Raw genomic sequence first — 22,013 nt, forward strand, 5'->3', positions numbered from 1 at the left:
GGCAGACGCTTAACCGCTGTGCCACCCAGGCGCCCCAGAAGACTGATATTCTTGAACACAGTATCTAACATCCTGCTTCCTATTCCAGGACCATCTTTTGCAGAAAGTGCTATATTCATCCCGGGTCAGGATCATTCCTGATGATCATGAAATCATTCTGATTTCACAATCAGAAATCAGAGCACAGCAGGGAATGGACACGAAGGGACCGGAAAAACCCTGAAACCTGACTATTAACACTTATCTGGGCAGTGCACGTGGCACCCAGAGGGTCCTCATGATGGGGGAGGGTGAGCTCAAAAGCAGAACATGTCTATCTTTATGGAATAGGGTGTTTTGCAGAGGCTGGACCTGGAATTCATACGTTTCTGCCATAGTGATACCGCTCCCTCCCAAGCATTTATTTGCATAATGTTGTTATACATGCATGGTGCTTCAGTTTTTAACCAGAAGAAAGAGGGAGACATTCTGATTTGGGCAGGACAGGGGCCAGAAAGAAGGAGCAAAGGTGAGAGAGGAGACGTCATGATTCAGGAGATATCGTGGGAGTGATCTCTAAAGCAGGAGAACCGTGTTTGTGAAAAGCTGTAAGATTCTAGGGAAAAGCAGTGTAACTTTGGGAATAGTCACCAAATGTGGCAATTCGCTGCAAGGATTTCCCTCCTTGCTAGTTCCAAACCTCAGTGACAGCATTGGCAAAGCTTGTGGAGCAAAACAGTGGTAAGATGAGAAGCAGAGAGAAACGGGGCTCTCACCAAGTGCACCCGTGTCCATGGCACTCGTAAACTTTCCTCCAAAAACTGTTTGCTTGTGGAGGATGTCAAAGAAAGCCTGGGTGGACTCATTCCAGAGAATGTTTCAAGGAACAAGAGAAAACAAAAAAATAAAAATAAAGGCTACGTTATGGGGAACTGATGGTGGCACTGGGGACTAGTTTGGAATTGTTACATTTGCCCATTGATGGACTTGGAACCTTGTATGTATTCTCAGGACGCAGGCCCTGAGGCACTGGGTTATACCCATTCGCCCTGTGGTACAGGTTTGCCCCGAATGTTGGGGTGAATGTTTTGCTTGTGATACATCCTAATGTATTAGTTTTCTGTTGCCGATGTAACAAATTAGCACAAATTTGGCTTAAAAAGTTATCATTTCATAGTTTGGGAGGTCAGAAGTCCAAAGTCAGTCTCACAGGGCTACAAAGTGTTGACAGGCTAGGTTTCTTCTGCAGGCTCTGGAGAAAAGTCTATTTCCCTGTATTTTCTAGATCCTGACACTCACCTACATTCCTTGGCATGTGGCCTTTCATTCATCATCAAAGCCAGTGATGCAGCACCTTACATTCTCTTTCCCCTGACTCTGACTGACACTCCTGTCCCATTTCATAAGGACGTGTGTGAAATTACCTCCACCCCAATATCCTTAGCTTAACCATACGTACAAACTCCTTTTTGCCAAGTGGTCAGCCTGCTCTACCCTCCAAATGGTTTTCATTGGCTTTGGTTCAACCTTATCAAGAGGAGACAAACTCACCTCTTATTAAGCACCTGTTGTACGTCTTCTCTCTGCTAGAAACATTTCATACTTTATTTTGATGAAGCCCCACTGTGACTCTACAAGGGAGGCATTTGTGATGTCTGTTTATGATGGAGCTCAGGGCCACACAAGTGAATGACTCATTCCTTTTGTGAGAGATGGAAATCGGGTTGAGTGCAAATCAGTCTGGCTTAAAAATTCACGCATCCCTAGAACTTCAATATGCCATCTCCAGAGCTGTTCTTTCTTCATGTCAGAAATGACTGAATGAGCAACACCATGACATTTCACGTCCATACTCCCTTGGTGGCTACAGGGGAACGCTTGAGGGGTCTTCCAGTACTTCTTGATAGACAGCCACTTTCTCTGTCCCTGGAGAAGGGGAGACCCCTGATTCTTTCTGTCTTTCTTCTGGGACTCTGCCCAGGATACCCTGGCTTTGTGGAAGAAACGCACCCAAATGCACCGGATGAGTCATAGACTCTGCCCAGAGCTAAAATGTGGTGAGGAGGGAAGGCTTTTGCTGCCCAAGCCTGTGAGATGGTTTCTCTTACAGTATTTCTGCCTAGAGCAGCAATTCTGTCCTTTGATCCTCCTCCCCATGACTACAGAGCCTTCAGGCCAGGGGACCGAGAGGCTTGCTTCAGTATTACCACTGACTGGTCCTTTGACTGAAGAAGCGACTCCCACCTCTGAGTCTTGGGTCCCTATTTGGACTAAATGTCTTGGGTTTTTTCTTCTCTTACAATTTAGAATATCACTGCTTGGCCAAGGGATATCATTCTCAACAGAACAGACAATATCAGAAAGACACTGGATACCATACATTTGCAGGTAACTTTGCTATGTGCTGCACTCTTTCTCAACAGGCAAGACAGCAGAGTGGCTAAGAGCCTGGACCCCGCATTAGAAGTCCAGCTCTGCCGCTACTGGCTGGATTTTCTTGGGCAAACCTCACTTCCCCCATGAATAAAATGGGGATAATGATCACCGTAATGCCCTCTTCCTGGCGTCATTGAGAGGACTGCACAACAGTTAGAACAGTGCTGGCAACTGCTCGTTCCTCTGCGCAAGCTCATCTCATACTGCCCTCCGCATTCTTCTTGAGGCTCCAGTCGAGAAAGGAGCTTTGGCTCTAGAAGCAGAACCACTTGGTTTTTTCTACTGGGCTCTGCCACCCATCAGCTGGATGACCTTAGGCAATTCACTTCAACCCTCTGATCCTCAGGATTTTTCATCTGTAAAATGAGGATAACAGTACTAGCAACTTCTTAGTGGGGAGATGAGGATTGAGAAATAGGCTAATCCACATAAAGTTCCTAGCAGAGTGCCCGGCATATGGGAAGTGTTTCCTCCCTTTGGACGCTGTCTTCTTGTTGTGTGATGGATTTCTTTAGCATTTCTACGATGCTCTGAATTTAATTCCATTTTCTAAGGTGTCAGGAAACATATTTAATATTTTGGACAAAGTTAAGCTTTTATATTGAGCTCACACACTTGTAAATATGTGTACTCAACCATGTCCTGATGCAGAACAAGTGGCATGGATTTTTCTAGCACCCTCCACCCCCTAACTCATAGCCACAATGTCTGCAAATAATTAATGCAAAGAGGAGGTTTGCAGTTGGCCACCCAAATGCATCTTAAACATTTAATTTAAAAAACTAAAAGGATGAACCCAGCAAGCTGTTACAATCTTCAAAGGATCTATTAAGGACTGAGACATATGGTGTTACAAGATATATTCAAGACTTCTGGCATTTGGCCTACTAAAAAACTATGGAGTGGCCTCTTCTGTGTGCATATCGGGAAAGGGCTGCAGAGGTGTTCCTTGTGCCCTGGTTTCTGACCTGGACTGACCTTGAGAGTAGAATCAGATAGCGGTAGACTTAGCTCAACTCTATGCTCTTCCAGATGCAACAAAAATCTGGAAGGTTTAGGGCAGTGGGACTATATTGCACAGACTGCTGCCAAGAGCAGAGGACAGATCAGATTTGCTTTGGATTTAGGTCCTTTCTACCAGGAACAGAGGCAATGATAACTTATGGCAACTAACATTTATTAACAGTTGTAATTTACTGGATGGTTTTATATTACATTTACTTGACAATAAACCTTAAAGGAGGTACTATGATTATTTTCATTTTACAGGTGAGGAAACTGACACTCAGAAAGTTCATATAACTTGCTCAGAATCATAGCTCATAAATGCAAATCCAGAAAGTGAACACAGGTCTATTAGATGGAGGCTGGACTATTTCTGTGAAACTGTCAAAGGGAGCATAGCGTCTAATATGAGTACTTCAGCCATAGATCTGCTTGAAGGCTGAACAGTGGATCAAATGCTTTCTTGAGCAGCTAAGGTTCGGTAGTCAAAGACTCCCTCTTTCTGAATTGAAGACATTTTGCCTCGACATGGGTTCTTCTATTCTGCTGCTCTACATTCCTGGTCTCTCAATTCTATGACTAATGCCTCCCCTTGAAAGCAGGGCATTGATCATATCCACTCAGAAGTTACTTGTCTGCTTACTGAAGTAAATTTCTTCTTATACCAAATTTTTACAAAACTCTTAAGTACACACAAGACCCAAGACATGTTTTTAAATTAATAACAATATTTTTTGAGTTTTTATTTCCCTTATTTTGATGGAAGGAGGAACAGAAATGTTCCTTACTGATCCTATACACTGAGTATTGCTACCAGTGTGATCTCAGGCTCAAGTTTGGGGATGGGGTTTTCTGCCCTTGGTCTTCTTGGTTTGTGATGTTCCCCAAGATGTGGCACCCTCCCCTCCCCTGCCACCACCCACCATCCATTCATCATGGTCCAAATTACCACTGTGCTTCGCCTAAAATATTGAATGACCTAATTGTTCCCCTGCCTATAGCCTTGCCCTCTCTAATTCATTTCATTTATAAAAAAGATTTTTGTATTGTAAAACAATATAAGCATAGGGAAAAGTACCAAGTAGTATAATGAATAACTGCATCACTTAATGTTAGCAACTTTTAAAATGACATATGGGCATCCATAAAAGGAATATAGAGTGTTGTTTTATATGCACTGAAACTTGACATAAATTGTATCACACTATATGTATCCTTTTGTAAACTGCCTTTTTTCAATGCAACACTGTGTTCTAAGAGTTAGCCATGTTGTTACACATAGATAAAGTTCATTCATTTTGAACTGCTCTATGGAGTGCTCTTGTGTGAATATCCCACAATTTAATACATCCACTCTTCTACTGGCATACATTTAGACTGGCTTCAGTTGGTCCTAATCACAACGACACTGCAATAGACACCCTGTACACATCTCTTCGTGCATATTTGCATAAGTCCCTATAGAGTGAATACCTAGATATGGAATTTCCAGGTCACATAATAGGCTTGATTTGTATTTACTAGATAATATCAAACACATTTCTCTCCAAAATTGCTCTACAAATTTACCTTCTCAATAGCACTCCATTGAGAATTTCCGTTTTCCTACATCCATACCCGTGATTGATATTGTTAGATATGCGACAATCTGATGGATTTGACAAAGTGTTTCATTTTCTACACTTGAATTTGTTAGAAAAAAATTCAAATTTATTTATTACATTTTAACGTACATTTATTAGTGAGAATAATTTTCTTTTCATGTACTTTTTATTGGTTGCTGGGATTTTCTCTCTCATGACTTGCCTGTTCGTGCCTTTACTATTTTTTCTTTAATTTTTAGTATATACTTTATTGATTTGTAGAAATTTTTACCCTGTGTATCTGCATATTAATAGTTTGTCAGTCAAAAACTAACCAAACTTGCAAATAACTTCTTCAAGTCTAAGGCATATTGTTTACATTTTTTGCAGTGTCTTTAACATGCAAAAGAGTTTCAGTTTTACTGCAAATTTTTCAAACTTTACTTTTTATGGTTTGAGCTTTTGAGTCTGGCTTGATAAATCCTTGATTCTGAATATTTTTTAATCATTATCTTATAAAAGTTTTACTTCTTACATTGTGATCTTCAATCTACCTGAAATTTATTTAACTCTAGCGCTCTAATTTTGTTTTGTTTCCAGATGGAAAGCCAATTGTCCTTGTATCATTTATTGAATATTAAATAGTTTATCCTTTCTGCATTTCTTTATAATGCCAAGCTTCCATGAGTCTGTTTCAAGGAGCTTGATTCTATTACATTGATTTGTTTGTTCCCTCTTATATTAATAACATATTGTCTTGAATATTATACTTTTAGAATAAGTGTGGATATCTGGTTTTGGTACTCTTAATTATTATTTTTCTTCAAAAATTTTTTATTTCTCTACTCTTCCATACGATGAGTATACGCTCTAACTTGGGATTTTCACTGAAGTTGGAAGACTCATATAGATTTTGATGGGAGGACAGAGACTCCTTCAATACTGAATCTTCTCTTCTATAAATATGTATTTAGGCTTTCTTTTATATCCTTTAAAATTCCTTACAATTTCCTCCTAAAAGTTTATTTATATTTTTGTTAGAATTATTTATAAGACCTAAAGCTTGTCTTGCTATTATGAAAGTATCCATAATTTCCACTACATTTTTTAATGGACAGAACTGTGTTCTGGGAACACTAGTGGATTCATGACTTGATCTTGCAACTTGCAGAATTCTCTTTCTTTTCTCATAGTTTACCTATAATTTTCTTGAATTTTCAAATTATACTGGTGATGGGTAGTAAGGAGGGCACGTATTGCATGGTGCACTGGGTGTTATACGCAACTAATGAAGCATCAAACTTTACATCGGAATCTGGGGATGTACTGTATGGTGATTAACATAATATAATAAAATAAAAAAAATTATACTGTCTGTAAGTTAAGGCCATTTTATCTCTAGTTATCTTTTTTTTTTTTTAATCATGTGTTTGTTTTTCTTATTGCATTGGCCAGGGCTCTTGGACAATGATGAATAGTAGGAGTGACACCAGGCCTTCCTGGCTTCCTCCAGATCTTAAAGGTAATGTTTCTAGTGTTGCCTCATAGAGAGGCCATGCAGCACACTGGTTAAAAATGCAACTCTGAGGTCAAGTGGATTTGAAATTTGACTCTGTCATTTAAAAGTTGTGTGACTTGGGATGTATATATATATTAATATTTCTTCTTTCTCTGTGTATATAAATAGGTAGATAGATAATATTTAAACAATGCCTATCACAAATTAAATGCTGAATAACTTCCTAATAATGATGAAAATAACAATGATTATTGCATATTTTTGATGAAGCCTTTATATACTTGAGAACATTTCTTTATATCTCTACTTTTCCTGAAATTCTCTTCATAGTTGAACACTGAATTGTATCAAATGCTTCTTCACTTAATAAGAGATGATATGCCTTTTGTAATTAATATTCCAAAATTGTGGATTAAATGGATAGATTTTTTTCCAACTGAAACATCTTTGTATTGCTGGGCTGGCAATAAACATAATCTGGATGTGGTATTTCATTGTTATTGTTACTGTTGTTGTTGGTACACCGTATATTAAAATATTTTAATTATTATTTTACAACTCCATTTATTAGTGAAATCAAGCCATATGTTTTATTCTTGCACTTTTTATATTTTGAACAAGAGAAGAGTTCTTTGGTCCTTGAAGATTAGTAAAAAGTGACCATGAATTCATTTAGTCAATTTTTTTTGTATGAAAACACTGACTACCAATTAAACGTAACCAATATCTCATTTTGTGCAGGGTTTTTATTTGTACTTGAGTCAGCTTTCATAATTTATAAGATTCCCTGAAAGTTTTTTATTTCAATTACATTTTCAAATACACAAAATTGAAAAATCTACAAAAATAGTATAAATTTTCTATTCATTTCTTATGATTTAAAAATATTCTTTATTTTTACTTATGTCTGTACTTTGTTACTACATTTTTTGTGATCTCTCTTTTTTTTTCTTTCTAGTTCATTCTTGCTGGGGTTATATTTATGTTATTTTATGAACCAGAGTTGAGTTTTGTTTGATTCTCTCTTTTGATTCTGTTTTCTTTTTAATTAATATCAAATGTTTACCTCTTTCCATTCTTCTAATTTTTACTGTTTTTTCACCTGTACTTTCTTGGGTTGAATGCTTAACATTATTTTCAGTCTTACTTTAAGTGTGCTTTAGAGAATAAATTTTCCTCTAAGCTCCGCTTTATTGGCAACTCAGAAGTTTTGATATTTAGGAGTATTTTCAAATTTTCCAAACATATATTTTAGTTTTTAAATTTTTTTATTTATTTTTTTAAAGATTTATTTATTTATTTGACAGAGATAGAGACAGCCAGCGAGAGAGGGAACACAAACAGGGGGAGTGGGAGAGGAAGAAGCAGGCTCCCAGCAGAGGAGCCTGATGTGGGGCTCGATCCCAGAACGCCGGGATCACGCCCTGAGCCGAAGGCAGACGCTTTAACTGCTGTGCCACCCAGGCGCCCCCAAACATATATTTTAAAAACTATATTCTTCATTGTTGATTTTGTATTTGATTGTTTGTAGTTTAGAGGTATTTTGGCATAATCCCTAATTATAATCAATGACATAAAAGCTACAAAAAGGAGTGATATTCTCTACATGTGCTGTAAGATATATAATAAGCAGTATATTTAAAAACATATAATTTAAATCCAAAATCTTTGGTCTTCCCATGCCATATTAGACACATTTACAAAGGCAAAATCCTAAAGTACCAGTGAGAAAAGAGGACATATGCTCACCCTTTGGTTTTCTCAATCAGCAGAACCCCCCTCTTCCCGCCCCCCACAACAGGTGACTTCTTAGCTCCAGAGCAGCCGTCATTTAAATGTCACAACATGTGTGAACCAGTAGCATTTTTAAAGAATCACTTTGATTGCAGAATAACATACACACAGAAAAGTACACACATCACAAGTACACAGGTCAATGAATTTTCTCAAAGGGAGCCCCCTGTGGAGGCTGCCTCTTTCTTCCCAGATGAAGCAATTGTATGTTAACAGCAAACCCAAGCCCTCTACTATCCTTCCACTCCCAGCTTTGCCCAACCTTTGGGATAACTGCTATCCTGACTTCCAACCCTATAGGCTAATTGTGCTTGTTTTGAACTTGGGTTTTTTTGTATCTGTCTTCTTTGGCTCATCATTACCATGTAAAATTCATCAATGTTATTGTGTGCAGTTTACTCTGTCAATATAGTATCCATATATCTTGATAGATAGATGGAGGATTAGAGACTATCTCTCCATGTCCAGATAGATAGGTGAATGGAAATAGATGGAAAGATTGATTTATTGTAAGGAATTGTCTCACACAATTGAGGAGGTTGGCTAAGCAAATCCGAAGTCCCCAGAAATGGAATGTCACAGGTAAGCTGGAACCTCAAGCTGTTTAGAGTCTCTGAGCTGAAGGAATGCCTAAGATCGCCTTTAAGCGGATCACTTGATTAGGTCAGGCCCACCCAAGAGCATCTCCCTTGTGATTAATTTATAGCTGACCAATGAAAGACTTTATAAGATCACATCTGCCAAATCCCTTCACAACAGATTCTAGATCAGTGTTTGACTACCTGAAGATTCTATTGCTGTCTAGCCAAGTTGACACATCAAAAGTTCATCATTATAGCATTTTTTTAAATAGTACATGAAATAAGGATGCATCTTAAAATTGATAGTGTCTTGAATCTGATGAAAGATATTATCTTATAATTGACTTTTTATTCTTCTTCTTACTGTATCAGTCTGATATAGATATATCCTATATTAAATTTTTAAGCTCAATTTAATTATTACGTTTTATTTACAAATTTTTCCTGCTGCCACTTACCTACTTTTGGTTCAGAACTTTTTGTCCTTATGATCTCTGAGTATTACAACCCTACTTAATGAAAGTCTTTTATTAGATTAGAAAATTGTCCTTTGTTGTTTATTTACCTCCTGATTATTAATTCCATTCTTAATTTTTAAATGGTTTGGTGTTATTTTTAATTTGTATTTGGTTTTGGTTTTACAGTTTGGTGGGCTTTCTTTTTTTATGATTAGCTCCTTCATGTGTTTTGTTAATTTGGTCTTGCAGGATGATCTTAGGTAGGAGTTCTGTATTGTTCGGATGTATTTCCCCCTTGTCTACAAGATTTGTGATGTTTCCTTCCATCAGATTCTGTGTTTTCTGTCAACCATTTGAGATTCCTGCTCAGCAGATGCAGTAGAGATATTCTGGTCCAGTTACTTGAGGGAGCATATGGCTTGGTTCAGCTGGATCCTGGGCTGCGGGGATAGATCCCCACGTGCCAGCCTATTTTGATCAGGCACTAGTCATATCAACATCGAATTTCAGTCTCTTCCTAATAACAGGGGCCCCTGATCTGCCTTTTGCTTTTCAGCAGGGAGCCTGACTGGTCTTGAGCCTTTCCTCCTGTACAGCTGTATTCCCTGTTCCTCACACAGGAGTAGAAATCCTGAATGCCTCTGCCTGCCTTGGACTGAGGGCCCAGAAGGTTGTAGCTTCAGGCCATTCCTTACCTTGCTTTTATTCTGTTTCTCAACGGAGACATTTAGGCTGGGTTTGAGGCCAGCTATGTGTTTCATTTCCTACCTGGCAGGCCTAGTAGTGTTCCCTGAACTCCAACTCTGCGTGTCACTCCCCTGGTGATAGCATGTCACTGTGTCCCCAGTGAACTTAGACTGAGTGAAGATGCATGACTAGACTTTCTAAGACCTTTATTCACCTGGCCTCTGCCCCCGTTTATACAGAGTTGTTTCTAACTCCCTAAATGTACCTGCTTCTCTCGCCACCAGCGTTTACCTCTGGCTCTTTCTCGGTCTGACACAGCTTCACTCCTCTGTGCAGTTGGTACCTAATCTCCCTGATCTTTCTCATCTCCTCCTAATGTCCCTTCCTCCCCTGCTACTCCTTACAATGCATTTCCATCCCCCCACCCCACTTCCCAGATGATAACGCTCATCTCATTTCCTCGCAACCACTTTTTCCTCAATCTCTCTCCTCTACGGAAGTTTCTTGTGAGGGGGCTCCTGTCTCACTCCTTCAGGCCTTAACCCCTGCACGGAGCACATCGCAGACACCTAGCAAATATGAGAAGGAATAAATGAAAGGAGATGCAATTCTCCAATGTATTTCATTCTTTCCTTGCTGTCCAAGAGGTAGCCCTGATTTGCACGTGACATGGAGGAAAGAATCATTCTATCTACACCACCCCTAGCTGATCGGTCCCCAGGGCCTTGAATTCCATGGAGAGGAATCCGGAGCTTCTTGATGTGATGGAAGGGCAAGTGTTGGATTCCGGTGTGAAAGTGGGGGGACGGGGGTCCAGAGAGGTGAGTCAGCATGTCCAGTGCTCAGTGACAGAGACACCCCTTCACCACGTCTCATGCTGCTGGGGAGCAGCACACAGGCTCCCCAGGTCTACCATGACTCGTGGCTCTGTGGTGGTGGTCAGAGTGCACCCCCACCTCTTGAACTCACTAATCCTTGCAGATTCACAAGCAAAAGCTGATCTGAGCTCAGGGGCCAGGGGAAGCAAAGTCACCCCTCCCAGTTCAGTGCATTTGGACACAAGCCCGTGACCTTGGCAGAAGCCAGTTGGTGCTGGGGAATCTGAGTTCTCTGTATTGATCACCAGAGCAGCTGTCGAGCCTGGCTTTCAAGATCATCTCTCACAGGGAGCTTTCAGTGTGCCAAAATCTCCCTCACTCCCTTTCCTCCATTTTTATATGCAATTTAGTTAAAACACTTGCCTTTCATGTGTAGGCCAAGATGGTGACTTAATAAAGGTCAGGAAATAGGGGAGCAAGAAACTTCCTTGAAAGATTTAAAATAACTTATTTTTAGTAATAATAAATGGTAAATTGAAAGATTTAAGATGAAGAGCCTGGTAGTTGGATAGGTTGGAATCTGTGATGTGTGGGGATTGTTGCCAATTGTTTCCCAGGACTTGAGTGGTTTTGTCCTTGCATTTTCTCTATCTACTATGCTTTATTTGCTATCCTTCCTTAGAATGGAAATATGTGTCAACTTTCAAATCTTTCTCATACAGTGGTAATGGGTTGGAATTGAGTTGTACAATTCCTCTTTCCTGAAATATCCCCCGTTCAGCTGTGCAATATGAGACCCTCTTCAGGCTAAAAGTCCGGTGAGAGGAAGAGAGTCATGTTAGCTGGGTAATCTAGAACATCCTGTGGGTATTTTGAAGCCTATTTGTGAGAGATGCAGTGGAGTGTTTTGGGAAGAGTGTCAGCTTAGGTAGGAAAGTAACCCTCCACGATCTTTACCCTACTGCTCATCAGCCATGTGGCCTTGGGAAAGTCATTTAATGTAAGCCCACCACCTGTCGAGGTGTCAGTTTAGCTACCTGTAAACGGGAGAGCTGGGTTAAGTTAAGAGTGCTCTGCTCAATGGCTTGTGGAGAATAAGAAGGGAATTTAGGAAAGCAAAGGAGGGGCAAGGGCCACGGTGAATAAGGGATCATGCGTAGCCAAACATAACTCTAAGCGTAGGGTTACTGTGGAAAAAATAGACCAGGCATTGTCAACACTTCTAATTATTTCAACGGAAACTTCATATCTAGATTTTTCTGTGAAATATCCTGATTTCACATCTAATTAACAACTAATTAAAACAATAAAACAAACGAACAATGCCCTGTTTAGTCCAAGCAGACGTATCTGTGGCTGAACACAGCCTGTGGATAGTTAGCTTGCAACCTTGGGGTGGGGATGGGGGTAGGTGATCTCTGACCCCAGATTCATGATCTGTCTTCAAAATCAGCTAATATGCCTGGACGCAGACCCAGATGGGGTGTCTGAGACCCTAGTAATTGGCCGTAGCATCAGCTTCCTGTTGGAGGCTGGAGAGAAGTCTTGTCCTGAGAGAGGGTTGGATTTCTCCTAAAGTTTGGAAGGCCAAAGGGAATGTCTTCTTGTGCAATATGGGGGGAATTATACTGTGCTGGAGACCAGCGCCTCTAAATCCTAACCTTCACTTTGCCAAAAATGCTTGGCTGGCCTTGGTTACATTGTCTCCCTTCTCGGACACTCAGTTCTTGCCCTCTCTGTAAAATTGTAACTTTAGACTGGATCAGTATTTCTTAAACTTCAGTCCCTGGTGTATCATATTGTGGAAGCCAGTCACTTGGGTGATCTTTATCTCCTCTTGTCCACCCCTTGTGGGGCCCCTCCCCTAACTGAACAGGGCTGATTCATGTGACTGACTAGATATTGTGGAGGTGACAGTGTGTGACTTTTGGGGCCAGCTTCATAAAAGACACTGATGTTTCCACCTTGACCTTTCGGCTCACTTGCTGTGGGGGTGCACCAGCAGACATGCTGTGAGGATACTCAAGCAGCACTGTGGAGAGGCCCACTTGCTGAGGAACCGCCAGCACCGACCTGCCAGCCATGTGAGTGAACCGCCTGGGAAGCCGGTCCTCCAGCCCCAGCCGAGCCTTCGGATGACTGCAGCGCTGCCTGACGTCTTGACTGCAACCTCACGAGAGTCCCTGAGCCAGAACTCCCCACCCAAATGCCTAACCTTCCAACACTGCGAGAGGTAAAAACATTTACTATTGCTTAAGCCACGGAGGAATAGGTTGCCTAATACACGATCATGATCAGTGCTCTACCTGCCTACTATCAGTTCTATTACATATTTTTCCAGGTTTATTGAAGTACAACTAATACAATTGTAAGAATTTAGAAGTGTACCTCATGGTGATCTGATATACATATATGTGGTGAAATTATTCCCACTATCTAGTTTATTAACACCATCAGCTCACATATTTATATCTGTGTGTGTGTGAGAGAGAGAGAGAGAAAGAACATTTAAGTTCTACTCTCTTATGAGATTTCAATTATATAATATAATGTTGTCAACTAGGGTCACCATGTTTTATATTAGATATTCAGACTTTATTCATCTTATAGCAGGGAGTTTGTAACCTACTAACTTCCTATTTCTCCCACCTCCTCGGCCTCTGGTAACCACTTTTCTACTCTCTGTTTCTTTGAGTTTAATTTGTTTGTTTGTTTTAGATTCCACATATTAGAGATACCATGCAGTATTGGTCTTTCCCTATCTGGCTTATTTCATTTAGCATAATGCCCTCAAGGTCCATCTGTGTTGTGACAGATGCCTATTACATATCAATGCATTTCTTGAAATGGTTTATTATTTTAATTTGCATGTATTTATTTTAAAAGGAAAAGTTTGTATGCTGTAAATGGACAATAAACATCTCCAGTAAAAAAAAAAAAAAACTCAAAATCTAATTTGCTTTCAATCTAACTTCTATCTAGATAATGTTGCCTGTAGAAAGCTCTAAGCCTCAGGCACCTTGTTTCTTTGTTAATAAAGGAGATGAACAAGAGTTTAAGGGATGTTAAAGGCAAGCTGACACCAAATTAAGCCTGTGTCTTTGAAATAAACGAAAGGATTGGCAGGAAACTGAGCAGGGAATAACTTTCTCGTAATGAGATCTGATTACTAAAATGCACCCCCCCATGCCTCCAAACATCTTTCAGGCCTGCAAAGGAATGTTGTTGGTGGGGGTTTTTCCTTTCTTCTAAGAAAACTTGATAAGAAGATCTATGCTTTTATCCAGTTCCAAAACATCCTAAAATAGCATATAATTTCTATTTGTATAAAGTGAGATCACTTGTGATAAAGCCCCATAAAATAGCCCATCCCAGTCTTAAAGTGTTACTCCCAATATAATACCTTTTGGTTATTAAAAGATGTACCATTTTAAAAGCCCTGCCCCATTCATTGATCTCTTGTAGTAACTGAGAGAGTAGGCCTGTCCAAAGATCACCATCCCTAAATTGGCAATTCAGGAGGCTGAAGCCCTGAAGGGACGAAAAGCATCCACAACTTCTCAGGAGTTAGCAGGGCTGGGGTCAGAACCTATGTCCCCTGACTCCTCATGCCTTATGCTGTCTACACAGAATCAATTTCCTGGCCTCTTCATATGTGGGGTTTGCACCCCAGCTGGATCCTTGAGCAACTATGGCACATCAGGGCCTGAAGAAAGGGTGGCATGGCAGAGTCAGGGATAGTCTGGAGGCCCAGCGAATGGTTGTAAAGTAAGGATCTCGAAGGGACCTGAGATGCTAAGAAGACAGCAGTGCAGGCTGGAACGGATGAGACTAGAGACACAGCCACCTCTGCATCCTGGAGGCTACGGCAACTCAGAGATCACATCTGCCACGTCACAGGGGAAAGAACACACACAAATGTGTATGTGCACACATAAGCACACACATATACTCTAATACCCCTGGATATCAGATGCACCCCAGACAATGCTCCAGCCCCCCCGCAGATGCTAAACTGTGGCCTTCAAATGAACACACATTTCTTGGTCTCTTTAACTCCTTGGGGGAACTCCCCAGCCCCTGTGTCACCACTTGGCGTATGATGCTTTTCAATTTTTATTAAAAAAAAAAACACCTTCCGAGTCTTTGTACATCTTGGATTTGTCCAGGACTAAAGAGAGAAAAGTATATTTGGATGTACAGGCATGTATGGAGCCTTGTTCTCTACCTGGTCAAGTAGAATTTTTATGAGTACTGGGTGACAAAACAGAGCAGATGGAAAGCAAACATGCTAAATCGTTTGATGAAATAGTGAGGTAGCTATTTCTGGATCTAAAAACACGCCTGCTTTCTCAGTTATGTTCTTTGTCCAATTTAAACACTGATCACTAGAGCTAGTAATTAATTACATTTTCCTAAGACATTCTGCAGGTCCTGGAACACAAGATTGAAGACTGAAGACTGAAAGATCTTCTCCTACCAGAGGAGAGACCAAGGCACAGAGAGGACCAAGGCATAGTGCAAGTGATATCAGTGAGGGAGTCATAAGCAGACAGGGACTAGTTGATTGTACAAAGAAGTCCCATTTTGCAGAGGAAGCACATTTTAATTGTTTTTCTTCTTTTATTAGTTTTAAATTGCTAAATGCATCCCCTTACCACCCCACCTCCCTTCAAGTGTAGAAACCAATTACATTCCAGGGAGGCAGAACTCTGTTGATAAAGGGCTTGCTTCAGGTTTCGGACCTGAACCCATTTTACAACTTGCTTATAAAACTCTATAAGTTGGCCTAATGGTGAAAGGTTGATGCTGTCAAATGTCAAGGGACATTCAGATCTCTCTGAGCCTTTCCTCTCCTCCTGCCACCCAAAGATGCTGGTCCCTTCCTGGCGGTGGAACAGTCTCCTCACTACTTTCTGGGGTCAGCACATGGATCTGTTCGGCCAGTTGTCAGACCCAGTGAGGCAGCAAAGCAAAGTGGCTGGGCCACAACTGTGTCAGCCACCAAGAGGAAAGCAGAAGCAGGGCTCTTGCACCAGCAGCCGGAGCAGGAGTCATGCAGAAGCACGGAGATCCTAAAATGTCATCTCCCAGAACCCAAATCAGAGATGAAGACCCAGGGACATCATTTCACAGGCTATTTCTGTTTCTGCTATTCTTCTTTCTTATTTGATCTGATCCTTAATCAGTTGAGGCTTGAGAGGGAGGGTATGAGAATGGATCTATTACTTGTAATATTTCTCACCAATTTGGGGTAGAAAAGCTAGCTCAGATCATAACACTTTGCCTGATACAAACTTACTTCAGCATAAATCAGAGTAAAGAGTCAAGTCATTGAATTCTAGCCAATTCTTAAAGTAGGGTCCTTACTCAACAATTCAACTATACAGTCTATATAAAAAAAAATGGCTTTTGTCAATGGCAGCCAAACTCTAAAACAGCAAAACTTTTGAGAGAGTGACATTTTTAATGTAATATTTTAAATTTCAAATACGCATAATTATTTGAGCAGAATAGCTAAATGTTACCAGAGACATTTATGAAGAGATGACAATGATAGCAAGAATAATGTATTTAGACGAGCTAACATTTATTAAGCACATACTAGGCTATGTCCAGCCACACTGCTGAGAAATTCCCTTGCTATGGATGCTACTACCTCCATGGCTCTGTCAATTCTAAATGATTTTGTTTTAATATTCAGGGACTTTTATAAGGTAGTTATGGCTATCTTCAGAAACACTGATTAATTCAGCAGATATTTATTGAGTGTCTCTTACATTCCAGGCATGGTTCTAAGCCTTTGGGATCCAAAAAAAGTTGGATAAGACATATATGTCTCCTGTCCTTGTGCCTATAGGGGAGAAAACATTAACCACAAAATGACTGTTAGAAATGATACAAAGTGATGAGGAAGAGAATAATGAGGGAGCTGAGTTCTTCAAGGAGGATATGGAGGGAAGGACTCTTTCTCTAAGGTGAATTTGCCAGGTGAAAAAAGTGGATGACTGCCCCAGGCCAGCCTCTATGGTGGGCAAGATGTTGGCATGTTCCAGAGGCTGAATGACGGCCTGTGTGACTAAGTGATGGTGGAGAGAGTAAGAGATGAGGCTGATGAGGTCAGGAGGAACCAGGCTGACCAGGGACATTCTGATTTCCTCTCTGAGCCCTTCTTTTCCTCCTGGCACCCAGTATGGAGTCCTATAGGTTCTGGGGAGAACTGAGATGAAGAAACTGAGGCATGGAGGCATCAAGTCTCTTTTCCAAGGCCACACAGCTTATAAGAGCTAGAGCACAAAAGAGCCAGATGGGGATATCTATCTATGTGTCTATGTATCTATCTCTGTCTGTAGGTATGTATGTATGTATCTAGCTAGCTAGCTACCTATCTATCAATATAGGTATTAATATAGCTATCTCTCTATCTATCCATCAGCTACTAGGAGTTAGGAATTCTAGGCTCAAGATATATGATAATAAACACAACTATCAAAGTTTCCACTCTCATAGATATTCCTTCATTAGGTGTATAATGCAAACTAAAGCAGAGACCAGAGACATAGAGTGAAGGGGGCTCTTTTAGATAAGGTGCCGTATACAGAGGATACCTCTTTAAGCAGAGGTATGAATTAATGAGGAAGCAGCCATCAAGTCTGTGTTCCGCTTTTTTTTTTTTAAGATTTTATTTATTTATTTGAGAGAGAGAGAGCGCATGAGTGCGCATGAGCAAGGGTAGAGCAAAGGGAGAACAGATTCCTCCCTGAGCTGGGAAGTGCAATGCTGGGCTTGATCCGGGACCCCAGGATCATGACCTGAGCTGAAGACAGACATTTAACCAACTGAGCCACCCAGGCGCCCCTATATTCTGCTTGGAGAGAGCTTTGTAATTAGCATTTTCATACTAAGGAAAACATGATTGTCTTCATGGGGTAGTTTGAAATACACCATGATTATTGTGCATGTCTACGTGTCTTTGTATGTATATCTTTATTGGTCAAATCCTTTCCCAGATCAGACGCAGCAAGAAAAGGTTGGCCTAGGCTGTGTAAGCAAGAGTGATTTGGAGACCAGATTAAATTTTTTTTGCTAGGTTTGGAGAGTCATGAAGACAGTGTTCATTAAGGGAAAAGGACCTAACTGGATGGAAGTTCACGTGTGTCTGAGACATGGAGAAATTCCGCCTCTCATGCCTATACACCAGGCATCATTTATGCCTGGACAGAGTATTATGGCATTTTTGGTAGAACATTCTTTTTTCTCATTCAGAGCAGACTTCTACAAAGAAGTGACAGAGATTGATGAGCCCAGCAACAGCCAATAGAGATTCATGGGGAAGGCCAAATGTTGGAGTTGGTTACCATGGGTCTGGATAACTGTAATATACTGCTATAAAAGATTGAAGATGAAGCCATATTTCTCTCGCTCTCCATTTCATTCTCTCCCTCTCTCTCTCTCTCCACATTTATATAGATAGATAATCTTTTCTTCTCTTTTTCCCAAAAGACTTTATGTTGCTTGAAAAGATTTAATATAGAGTAGAATGCTGAACATAGTTAGGATTATCTGTTATAATATAAGGTGAGTAGCAAAGGACCATTTGTCATGTTAAATCTTTGGAATGTCTAGATATAAATGAAAACATAAAAGGCACAATTGTTCTTTTTTATGGCTGTCAAGTGGAGTAAACTATTCAGGATTAAATTTGACAATCTACAGGTCAATTCCAACCATTTCAAGCTTCTTTATGGCTATGGCCAAGATATTTCAGAGGGTTCTAAATGATTTATTGGGTCTTATGCAATTATTATTCAAAGAAGAAAGATGGTGTGCTTTTGACCTATTGTTCTGGAAACTGCTCTCACATCTATCCATGCTTCTGTCCATCCATCCTGAAGCCATTTATGGAATATTATGAATGACACAGAGATGAATAAGGCATGATCTCTGTTCCCAAAACGCTCACAGTCCAGTGATAAACAAACAAATAGAAAATTATTTTAAAAAAAAAAGTGGAGTAAATGCAGAATGGCAGTAAGGATCACATGCTTTGGCACTGGGTCGGTGGGGGGAGAATCTCAAATAGGATTAGGGTGCTTGAGGACAGTTTTTTATAAACACTGATAATTATGCTCATCCTCAAAGAAGAATGTGTGGGAGTTGTACAGGCAGAGAAGATGAGAAGTTTTCCAAGAAAAGGGAATTGTGTAAGCCAGCGCCTAGGCACAGGAGGACAGAAGAACAAGACTTGTTCAGGGAACCACAGGAAGTAGGCTGGCACAGCTGGAGTCCAGACTGCGTATCTGGTCAATGGTAAGGGTGGGTAGAAAGGAGGAAAGAATGGTCAGCAGTGAGGCTTAGGAGTATTCAAGCAAGGTTATAAGAGACAAGGGCACAAACAGAGTGAACTTGGACTTGATGCTAATAGCTATGAGACACCATGACCATATTTTAAGTCAAACATATCTGGCCAACGTTTTTGGAGTTGCACTGGGTCCTTGCAGGATAGTTGTTATTGAGTGGCAGTTGGTTTGCAATGATCATCCCTGTAGAGTGGGGCTAGAATAAATTATCACGTGTTATGGGGTTTGAGGATGCCACTTAATTCTTGGTGTGTTGGTCCTAACAGTGTGAGTAGTCCTTTTATGGACCATTCACAGATCAAATAATTTCAACATGAAATCTTGCAGGTAACTGGAAAAGGAAAGGGAGAAGGACTTCAAAAACTAGGTCTCCATTATACTTCTAAGTCATGTGTAAATTTCGGTCATATATCAGTTACTCTGGAAACATGGCCATGGTCTGATGTTGTTTCTCACTAGTGAAGGGAATGCTTTTGTTTTGAATCCTGAACAGTGCCTGGCCCAGTGCCTGGGACAGAGAAGACGCTCAGTTAATGCTCAAGAGGCTGATTTGGGGGCACCTGGGTAGCTCAGTCAGTTGAGCAACTGGCTCTTGATTTCGGCTCAGGTCATGATCTCAGGGCGAGATTGAGCCCCGTCTAGGGCTCTATCCTCAGCAGAGAGGCTACTTCTCTCCTTCTCCCACTCTCTCTGCCCCTCCCTCTGCTCTCACATGTGTACATGCTCTCTCTCTCTCTCGAATAAATGAATAAATAAGTCTTCAAAATAAAAAAAAAGGAAACTGATTTGTTAATGACCCAAACTAAGCTGTAAAAGGGCCCACTTGAACATTTAGTGAGTCACGTGTGTTAAATATCAGGAAAACTAGGATTAAGAGCAAAAAGTAGGTCATAACAGCAATATAGCTACAGCTCAATAGTTACCTTTTTCCTGGGGATCTACTCTAAGTTAAGGCATGGTGTCAGACTCTCCATACATCGCCTGACTTAATTCTCACCATTCCCTCACTGCTCAGTATTGCTATCTCCCTTCACAGATGGGCACACTGAGGTTGACTGTTGTCACTCAATACTCTCAAGGTCGCACAGATGAAGAAGAGAAAAGTAGGATGTGAACCCAAGGCTACTTGGCAGTAAAATTTATGCCTCTTCTCTCCTATTGCTGTTTCCACATATTTCCAGGTGTTTCTTGTGAAAGAGGAAGCACATTTGTTCCCTTTGCTCCAGAGGAGAGAAAGCAGACCACAGTATCTTCCGTGGTAGGAAGGAGGAGGGCTTTGGCAGGACTTTACAACCACCACGGCTCTCAGAGAACAGAACTGACTTTTCTGTAAGGCTGTGGCCCCCTATCCCTGAAGATGAGACCTTGATGCAAAAAGTGGACAACCACCTCTTAGGGAACCTGTAGAATAATTTCTGTTCTGGCTGGTAGAATAAAATATATATACTTCCATCTCTAAGATCTTGAGATATCGTTTGGACAGTAACAGCCGTTCCTTATCTGGATAATATTTCACATTAGACAAAACACTTGCACAGAGCATCTACCTTGATCCCAAGTGGCCTCTGTTTGGGGATGACGTAGCTGCTGCTCAGAGAAGTAGTATGACTTGCCCAAGGGTCCAGAGAATGAGTGCAACACTTGGAAAACACCTGGCTCAAATAATTCCAAGACCAGTGCTCCTTCCCCCCTATGAATGTTGTCTACTGAACTTAGAGCAAAAATCCAGGTCTGTGGTACCATACAAAGGGTACACTCCCTTCCCGTGATGAGCGTGGGCCACACACTGCGGCTATTTCTGAGACACTCGTCCCTTTCTATGTGGGTCAAAATCCCTGAGGTCTGGACTTCCCTCTGGGAACAAAGTATCCTTCAGGGTCTTCCTTAACCATCGTCATCAAGGTAATATGTTGTTTCCTGTCCAACTGCCCCATTTCCATTGGCAATTTATGCTTCTAGAGATGCCTGAGTGCTGATTCTGACCCTAATTATACCATGTCTAGGTTATTCCTCCTGACATGTGAGTACAGGACACAAGTCTAAGTCCCCCACTTAAGCAGCCCAGAGGGGCCAAGCCCTGCTCGGCCAGGAGCACGCTGACTCCTGACTATGGAAAGTTTGTCTGTGTCCTAAGTGCAAGCAGATGTCCCCAGCTGCCAGATCGTGTGGCCATATGAAATCAATCACCCACTCTGCACAAACATGTATCATCAGGTCAAAGTCTAAAGGTGCAACCAACTCATCCTGCTTCCCATAAAACAGTGCATGAGTAACGGGTGGGGGGTTTGTGGAAACTGGCCAGAGCAGTCCATCTAAGGACCAAATTTGTGCGGTTTGATGGTATAAGAACGGTGAAATTGGGCCAAAGGAAGTGCTGCTTAAAGTATGGTGGACACTCAGACTGGTCCTGTGACATTACCTCAGCACTTTCAATGCTATACATATGGGGGTACCAAGGTTTGGGGGTGGAAGTGACTTCCTCAACATCTGATTGCAATCTAGTGGCTCAGTGAGGGTTTTCTCAAAGGTCAAAATGCCAGCCAAAATGCCATTTGTTCCATTATGTCTGTCTGCCTGTGCCCTTAGCTTTCTGGTGGGCTTCTGTACATGCATCTTCATGTCTCTCTTATTTTGAATCCTGGTGGCTTTAGGGAAAGCCATGTAAATTTTCCTAGAGTATAATGGCAATTAATGCTATTCACTGGGGGTTAATACTGGGTCAGGCTAAAAAGTCCATGTACTATATGGTGCATAATAATCCCCAAATACCAAGAAAGGTCTTTTTACTCTCTT

The sequence above is a fragment of the Ailuropoda melanoleuca genome, chromosome 7 (assembly GCF_002007445.2).
Source record: "Ailuropoda melanoleuca isolate Jingjing chromosome 7, ASM200744v2, whole genome shotgun sequence".
Classification (NCBI taxonomy): domain Eukaryota; kingdom Metazoa; phylum Chordata; class Mammalia; order Carnivora; family Ursidae; genus Ailuropoda; species Ailuropoda melanoleuca.